This window comes from Stegodyphus dumicola, chromosome 4, assembly GCF_044657685.1.
Source record: "Stegodyphus dumicola isolate Sdum_Otavi_A_Nest chromosome 4, ASM4465768v1".
NCBI lineage: Eukaryota > Metazoa > Arthropoda > Arachnida > Araneae > Eresidae > Stegodyphus > Stegodyphus dumicola.
In genome coordinates this window covers 243,539,808-243,548,584 of record NC_140771.1, presented here as the reverse complement: position 1 = coordinate 243,548,584, position 8,777 = coordinate 243,539,808, and the positions used below count along the sequence as shown (strand labels likewise).

The window sequence follows — 8,777 nt, the reverse complement described above, 5'->3', positions numbered from 1 at the left end:
TGTAATTTTTTTATAAAGTTAGAAGGCGTATTTTGAAAGTTAATAAACAAATAAAATGACATATATCTTTCACAAATTCATTATTTTGCCATAAATTTGATTTATAAAATTAGTTCAGTGGATGGTCCAGTCAATGGATAAGGTTCTTAACAAGCAATTTTCAGTTAAAATATAATTATTGTCATAATTTAAAATTTGAAACATTTATTGCAAAAGGTTTTAATTTAATTCAGCTACTAGGAATGCATTAAATTCCCAAAATCTATAAACTGATAGTTTTATATTATTTCATAAAATTTTAAAGCAAAATTAAAAGTGTTAAAGGAAATGTAATGTAATTAATTTCCATATTGCATATTCATGTAATAAATTTCTCTTCTAGAATCAAACATTCAAATTCAATGAACTAATTATTTTCATATTCAGTAATACAATGTATAAGATACAATATTTGCTTAAGCTAAGTATCCTCTACCAATCCAAGTCTTCATGAAAGTTAGGAAACAAACTGAACAATTAATAACTTTAATTACAGTATTTTCGTACAAGCTAATACACAAATTTTTTATTCCATTGTTTACAAACTTCCTTCTGTTGTACATTTTCCTTTTTGTTTATGATACTTTTCTCTAAATGAAACACTTTTCAACCAGTCTTTTATAATATTTTCAATAATATTGCAAGGTACCTCTCTGGTGGCCCGATTTTCTTTGAAAGCACCTAAAAGAATAAATAAAAAAAATATTTTTAAAACTAAATAATCAAGAAATAATAAATTTTCTCAAACTTTAATAAAAGCGATGCTGTTTCATCCTATGTGGTCGGTTTAATGTAAAATTATGTTATCTTGAAAGAGTACTATTGAATAATGTTTCAATTTGAGATTTCGCCGTTAGAGTTGATTTTAAAAAAATCAAAATTTTAGATAAATTTCAATTTTTCAAAAATTAGATAATTGCAAATTGAACTGTTATTTAGAAAACGAGAACTAAAAATGTAATGGAATTAAGAAAAAGGATTTTTTTAACAGATATATTTTGTTAAAGATTTTGAGGTTTGCAATACAAATACCTCATTTTTTGGCATTCTCAGATAGCATTATAAACAATAAAAAAATGAAATTTGTTTCCTTGCCAGAAAAGAAACGAAAATGATTATTTAAATCATGAAATGCTGGTCTAGTTAAAATATTTGAAAAGAATGAAATGGTCATAAAATTATGAAATATTACAAACAAAAAATGTCGAATTGTGTTTCTTTCAAGTAGCTATTTCCCCATTTATTTTCTCTAGTGAACAAGGGTAACATATGCTGCAAAAGATTTTCGATTCTGGAGATTCGTTTTTCCTATTTTCCTTTTATTTCGGCACCGCACTTAAAGGTTCATATGAGTTACAGTCATGGAGTAGAAAAAATTATTTCATTGAAGGGATGGCAACATATACGTTACGAACGAAAATAAGGAGCATGGAAACTGTCACCTTGAAATGCTTATATTAATATAACAGAATACAGTGCAACTATGATAAAAAATTTAACTACATGTGCATATGCATGTAAAGATAAATGTTTTACATATATATATATATACTCTTTTAAAATAATTCTACTTTAATTAAACTTAGGAGATAATATAATCAATTAAACAATATTGTTTAGGAAATAAATTATTATATATATATATATATATATGTGTGTGTGTGTATGTATGTACACACTATATATGTATTTTAATACGAATGTTAAGGAAATTAAATAGAACTTTGAATCACAAGCAAAAATATCTTAATATGACTCCCTAAATATTTTTAAATTTATTATACATATAATAAGTATAAATATAAAATTGAGAAATTTGATTTGAAATGTTATTTGCTATTTACATTTTGCATATATGAATACATTTCAGTAATCAGAATAATTTTTATCCTAGTGTTTCATTCAAATTCAAATTTAATTTAATATGAGAGATTTACAATTAATTTAAAATCAAATTACAATGTAAATTCAATTTAATATTAGAGATTAGTGCATTGATTAGTTAGAATTGTGTCATTATATGTTGTTAAATGTGCTTTATTTGTATTAAATTTGCGCAGGTATCTAATTAAACGTGAAATAATCTTAACAAAAAGTGAAGTAGTATTTAGTCATGAAAATTTGTCAACGTAAATGGAGAAATGAGAAAAACGTTTAATATGCCATTCTATTCATTCCTACAAATATGTATTTAGGAATTTTGGCACCCTTGTTTTAAATTGAATAAAGCATTTTACTATAGACTTTTCTTTTTTTTAGAGCAATAGACTTCAGGAAAGCCGAGTAGCCAAATTTTGGGGCAACAATTACATCTATTAATATAACAGTTGTGCTAAAGCTATTTCATGATTCATTAAATGAGTGCTTATGATTTTAAACCTGTGATGGAGAACAACTACAAGAAGCGCAACATAATACTTACTCATTAGATTCTACTAAAATAGATCTGATAAATTTTAACCACAAAAAACTTTTAATAAGCAATGCCATATATATTAATATATATATATATTGAAATAGAAATTGAAAAGCTAACAAGTAATTTGACGTAAGACTTATTTGGTCTTAAAAAATTTTTTTGGGCAAAATGCTGCAAAAATATGAAATAATAGGAAGAAATATTCTAGTGAGCTTGCTAAAAAGTTACCAGGAGCTGTGGCTCCATAAAATAGTTCAACGCAGTATTTTTTAAAATATTAACATGGAAGTAAATTTTAAAAATATATTAACATGGAAAGGTAAAAAAACAGCCTACACGCGAAATAAAACTGTTAGAATCAATGTTGGAAAACATGTGAATGAACTAAAAACTAATCTTATCGATGTGATATGTGAAAAGTTAACACATATAAAAAAACAGATCGACGCATATATATAAATCTATACATATGTATATAATTAATAAATATAAAGTAAAAAATCAATATGGGATATCCTAGAAATGACTGACGGTTTTTCAAAGTTTAAAAGTGAAATAGCAAACAAATTATAACACTTACTAAAATTAATTTTGTAGAAGATTATTGGTCAAGAATAGTTTTTAGCACCAAACGTCGCCAACAAATTGCGCTTCAATTTCATATATCGTCAGTTATGTCAAATTGCTCTCGAAATGGTCACCGTTTAAAGCAATCATTTTCGAGATTGAAATACAAAATTAACACGCTCTGTAATGTCACTATTTGAATTTAGTTAAATTCACTTGAAGAAAAATATACAATCCTTGAAAAAAATCATTGAAATTTTTTTGAATATGATTAGAATATGGTTAGAATATGATTTTTATGTATTTTGAAATCGCGATTTAGCCTCAAAGATCATGTTAAGTGAAATATTGGAAGTGAGGGTATTTTTGATTTTAAAATTTTAATTTCCAAATGTACTTTTAAGCAATCGCTTTTGAACTTCCTCTTCCTTGCATATATATATACATACAGAGAGACATGTGAATTCAAACAAATGGAGTTAATATAAACCTAAAATGATGAACTCTGTAACAATAAGTCACAAATCAAAAGAATGAATCAAAAACATGGAAAACAAAATTGGAGCAAAATTAAATAAATACATAAATAAAACAAAGTTCGCATGAAATTTAAAGAATTAAAAAATATCTTCGGTCTTTGTCAAAGAGCATCCGAAAGAATATAGAATTATAAACAGAGAAATCAAATTATATCTGGATGAATTGTACAAGTAATCAAAGAGTCCTTTGAATTAAAAGACCAAAACCTTAATTCAAAATTAAAATTTTTCAAAAAATTTAAAACTGTTTAAAATTATTTAATGATTCTTTAAGGATACTCGAATATAACGAAGTGTACAAGTGATATCTGCCTAAGGGAGGGAATGAATTCGTGGAGGAATTTCTAAAGAAAACTGGCTCGTATTCATGCTACTCATGGGAAAACTACGAAAACCAACTACGCAACAAAACCGTTCGTCTGGAATAGAAGCCAAGACGAACTCCCAGTCTTCGCTAGTGTTATACATTTAGCAACCGATGAGGCAAATTAAAATAATGATAAAAATTGCAAGTATCTGAAATCAGTATTTATCACGATATCACTTGCTCCGACGTGACTCAAAATCGAATACATAAATGACAAAATAGACCAGACTCGCCTTTTGAAGTATTTTTTAACGCTTTAGAAGATTTTGAAGAATAAGTGAAAACATATTTATTAATTTTAAATTAAAAAGTTTTTAAAAATTAATAACTTGGAAAATAGAAATGACATAATGTACATGAAAAAAAAAAAAAAAAAAAAAAGACACATGCGGAATTCAAAACCACAGAGAAGGCAAAGCTGGCCAAATTTTGAAAATATGGACTTATAAACTTATGAAATTCAAAAAAAGATTCATTAATTTAGATCGTGAAAAAATAGCTAATAAGCAAAGTTAATGCTGAGGAATTAAACACAGCGCTAAGTGTCTCTGAAATGAACATTCTTGAAAAATAAAAGTAAATGACTAAATAGCTAGTTAATTTTTGACGTGATTCAAAATTAGTTACCCAATATATAAAAATATGAAAAAGTAAACACTTTTTTGAAAAGAGCAAATTTTGTTAATTTGAAAGTTAGAAACTTTTTATATAAAATGTACTATAAAAGTACTACTAAAGTACAAACTTTTTGTAAAAAGAACTTGAAAAAGTACAGTGACATAAAGCACAAGCCACCAAGAAAAAGAAAAATGTAGAATTCAAAAATCTTATAATAGACAAACGTTCATAATGTGAAATTGTTAAAATGCAAAATTTCAAAATAAAATTTAACTTTGATAAAGGAAAAAATAATCAGCAAGCAAATTTATTATAATGGAATTAAACGTATAATTTCGATTTAATTATATAAAAAAAACTGAAATAAATAATTAAAAACATCTTCTACTACTGTAATTAATATAACTAAGTAAAGAAGCTTAAAAAAGTGTAGTAAAATTTAATTTACTACCGCATGAGGAAAAATTAAAAGGGATTTCTTTTTATTTAGCTATAATTTAATTTAGTAGGAGGTAATTCTGTTTTGTTTCTTTTTGTATTTAATTTATCATCCGAAGAATTAACATTCTAATACATGTATATTAATATATACATGTATCAGAATGTTAATGGCCTCTTTCGCTTCTGTTTTGGTGTTTCAAAGTCTGAACCTGAATCTGAAATTCAATGTCTTTAAAGCCGTTTTTGGACTTAAATTCAACTGTAGCATAATTAGCTACAAAAATGCATACATTTTTCATTAGATACAGTCTCATCTTTCAACTCAACAGCATATTTATTGTTTAGAATCGTTAATCACTTTAACATTTCTTATTGAAAACTCAAATCTTATTATTGAAAATTATATTTTTATTCAGATTTGTAAATAAAATATATAGATAGGCGTTTTTAAATTAAATTTAAACACAGTGTTAACATTCTGGAGCCTGATTCATGACTTCACTAAATGGAATTGAATTTGACATTTATATGGATCCGCAGGCTAAAATCTCTCGTTCAGTCTTCCTTTGAGCATCCATTATTTTATATATGGGTAAGTTTTTAAAGAGGTTGTATTAAAATTCACAAACTAGCAAAGTATATTGAATATTAGAGTCTTATTATGAACCATAATTAAAAATGTAGATATGATTTATTTCGGAGCGAAACTATTAAAACATAAGCTGATATAATATGAGCACAATTAATTAGAGAGAATAAGGACAAATAATATTTGTTTAGAAAAATTAAAGTATACTTAATACATTTTCCTACGCATCAAAACATTTTTTTAAAATTTCAATGTTTCAATTCAGAAAACATTATTTCAATTTTATGCTCTCGAAAAACTTCCTACCAATTAAATTAATATGGGAAAACAGACGTAAAAATCATTTGTAGAATACTTACAATATTCTCTCAGGATAACAATATAAAAATTCTCTCAGGATGTATCTGGTTCTCTGTGTTCCAGAATTGCTCTTTTCATGTGACTTCTTTCTTTATACGAAGGCCAGTTACATGTCCATTTTTATCATCTGACACTCATTTGCTTGGACGACAGCCACTTCATCGGTCATTAGCAAATGTACAACGCTAAATGCCATTTTCTGTGAATGTAATGAAATAAATCCGTAAATGTTCTGAGACTGAATTGAAGCAATCTTACTTTATATGTAGTTAATTATCAACATTAAAAAGCTTGTCTTATACGAACTCAACCTTCCTGACATTCTGGGAAAATTCCTCCCTGACTTTCTGAATATATTTTGTATTTTCCATGGCAGTCTAAAATTTTCTAGGTGAGGGAAACTCTATTAGTACACCTGATTAAAAACATAATGGATAACAAACATAATAATCCCTATATGCCACTAGCATATATATACAGTTAACAGATTCCACTGATGTAGATTCTAAATTTATTGATAGTTCTGAAATTATACTGACACCTAAATTTAGAGAACTGAAAGGATGACTAAAATTCTTTTTGTTTATTAAATCTGTAAAAAAACAATTTCTTTTTCCGATGAATTTTCTAACAGATATTTGATTATTAGAACTGATTTGTCTATAAATAAACAACAATTATCACCAGTGTCAGCAGATATCTTAAATTCTGAGAGTTGAAACGATATATTTTGCTAATTTCACTTATTGATTCCTTTTCTTCGTCAAAACGTGTTTGTTAAGCATATCTGCGTGCAAGCTGCTGCAAAGGTTCTGAAAGAGCACAAAGCATATTTTTCAGTTCCCCCAAAAAGTTCAAATGTTTTCAACAAAAAGTGTCAAGAGGCCCAAATATTTGATCATTTATTAAATGAATCAAAGATAGAACATTATACATTATTAAATAAATTATTAAATAAATATTTTTCCATGTAATCGAATACTGTGTTTAACAAAAGCTCTTAAATCATTTTCTGCAAATGCATCATTAGAGAAAGCTATCTGAAGGCTTTATTAAAATTAAAAATTTCCACATGTAGTAAAAGAAAGTTGTTGTACATAGCAGATGGTAAAATTGAACTCATAACAACAGGCCTAGTGTATAAAAGAAATAAATGAAACTTTGTTGCCTTCCAACTCTGTATTTCTTAAAGCATTCTAGGTTTACGACTAAATTCGCTTGGTACGTAATGTCTTAGACCAATGTGAGATGAAGATATTTCATTTACATCGCTCCAGTGCAGTTACAGTGATTTATTGAAAGTTCAAATTTTTACTTATTTATTTGTTTATTTATTTATTGCCGCTTTAGCTGGAGAACTTAAACTGCTCTAAAATAGTTATCAAAAAGTTAAAAAAACTAGCCAAAATTTCAGTTTTTAACTCTAAATAATAAAAAATGCCTATTTCATTGCTTGTGTAAATATAAGATATCTAATTATCTTAGTGTTTTAATTTTTCTTTACAATTTAATGAAAACAGTACGTGCATAAAATACCAGTACTACATTTCAATAGTATAAAAATTGTATTTCTAAAGCCATAAACACAATCGTATATGCATGCAGATCATAGTTTCCAGCCTTGGAAAATCTTAAAAGACGGGAGATTTTCTTTAAAGACGGGTTTGCTCTAGAAAAATGAAAGGTTTTTCACTCTGCGAGGTTATACCATTTCAAAGAAATTCCAAACTCGCTTTGATTCAGTTTATGATGCATGATGGTTCAGGTTACTATAGTACTTGTAATTCAATTTTGATGTAAGATGCATTAGCATTTTATTAGATAGGCTAAAATTTATGCTCTTTACTAATTTCATTTTTTTTATTTCCTCGCTTTTTTATGCTGAGGAAATCTTCAGTAGTGAAGCAAAGCTTTTATTTATCAAAGTATTTTTAAATATACGATGCATGTGAAATTAATAATTAACATACATAATAACACTAGATAAAATTAGTAATATGCCAGGTACTAAAGTAAACAAAATTATACACGAAAATTAACTAATTAAACATTGCCTAAATATTCACATAAAAATCTACTGATGTCTACAGCAGATTAAAACAACTCAGATTAAACGAAATCCGATAAGAAAAATTTATTAAGGTCAATAAAATTAATAAAAAATACAGTTTTGTGGAATAAAGTTTAACAAGAAAAATTATTATGAAAATCATTACAGGTGGACGAATACAATTCGCCTAATTAAAAATTTCATTATTTTGATAAATTTCTTTTTTTTTTTATGGGAAAAATTTTCTTTAGTAAAGATTTAAATTTCGAGACTTTAAAATCTCGAGATTTGGTAATTTACTTGGAGATGTGATGAAAAACTGGGACTGAGTTGAAAACTTGAGTTGGCAGTTATAAGTTTGAGATCAACATGATTATAGCATTTGGAAGATTTTAGACATATACAAAACAATTTTATCAAACTTTCATTATTAAAAATACGATTAAAAATGTGAAAATATGCATACTTACACTTTTAGTAGAGCGGATAAAACAAAGACATCAATACTTCCCTTCGATCTGGAATAATTTTAGCGCTGTTCTTGATGACCTCAAATCCCGGTCTTTCGAATCGTTCTTCTTTAAGAATGACTGAGGTCAGAGTCAGCCGGACGTCAGTAATTTCAGGATTTGATTGGTTACATACGTTTTTTGGACCGCAGGGCATACTTTGAGGGAGAGTACTTTGAGGGGAAAAGAGTGATTTCGTCCTTGAAAGAAATAGCGCTGTGGGACAACATATGGAGAAGCGGAAAGAGCTCCAGCCTAAAGTCTACTGTGTGCAGATCC

The 8,777-nt window shown here is 27.0% G+C and overlaps 1 long non-coding RNA gene across 1 annotated transcript; it reads right to left on the bottom strand.

The window, feature by feature from the left end:
• Nucleotides 1-509: 509 nt before the first annotated feature.
• LOC146997845 (uncharacterized) lies at nucleotides 510-6,825 on the bottom strand. Its single transcript, XR_015040553.1, has 2 exons — nucleotides 5,939-6,825; nucleotides 510-720 (listed from the first exon to the last, which is right to left on the bottom strand). It is a non-coding gene; the product is annotated as an uncharacterized LOC146997845 (long non-coding RNA).
• Nucleotides 6,826-8,777: the final 1,952 nt, after the last annotated feature.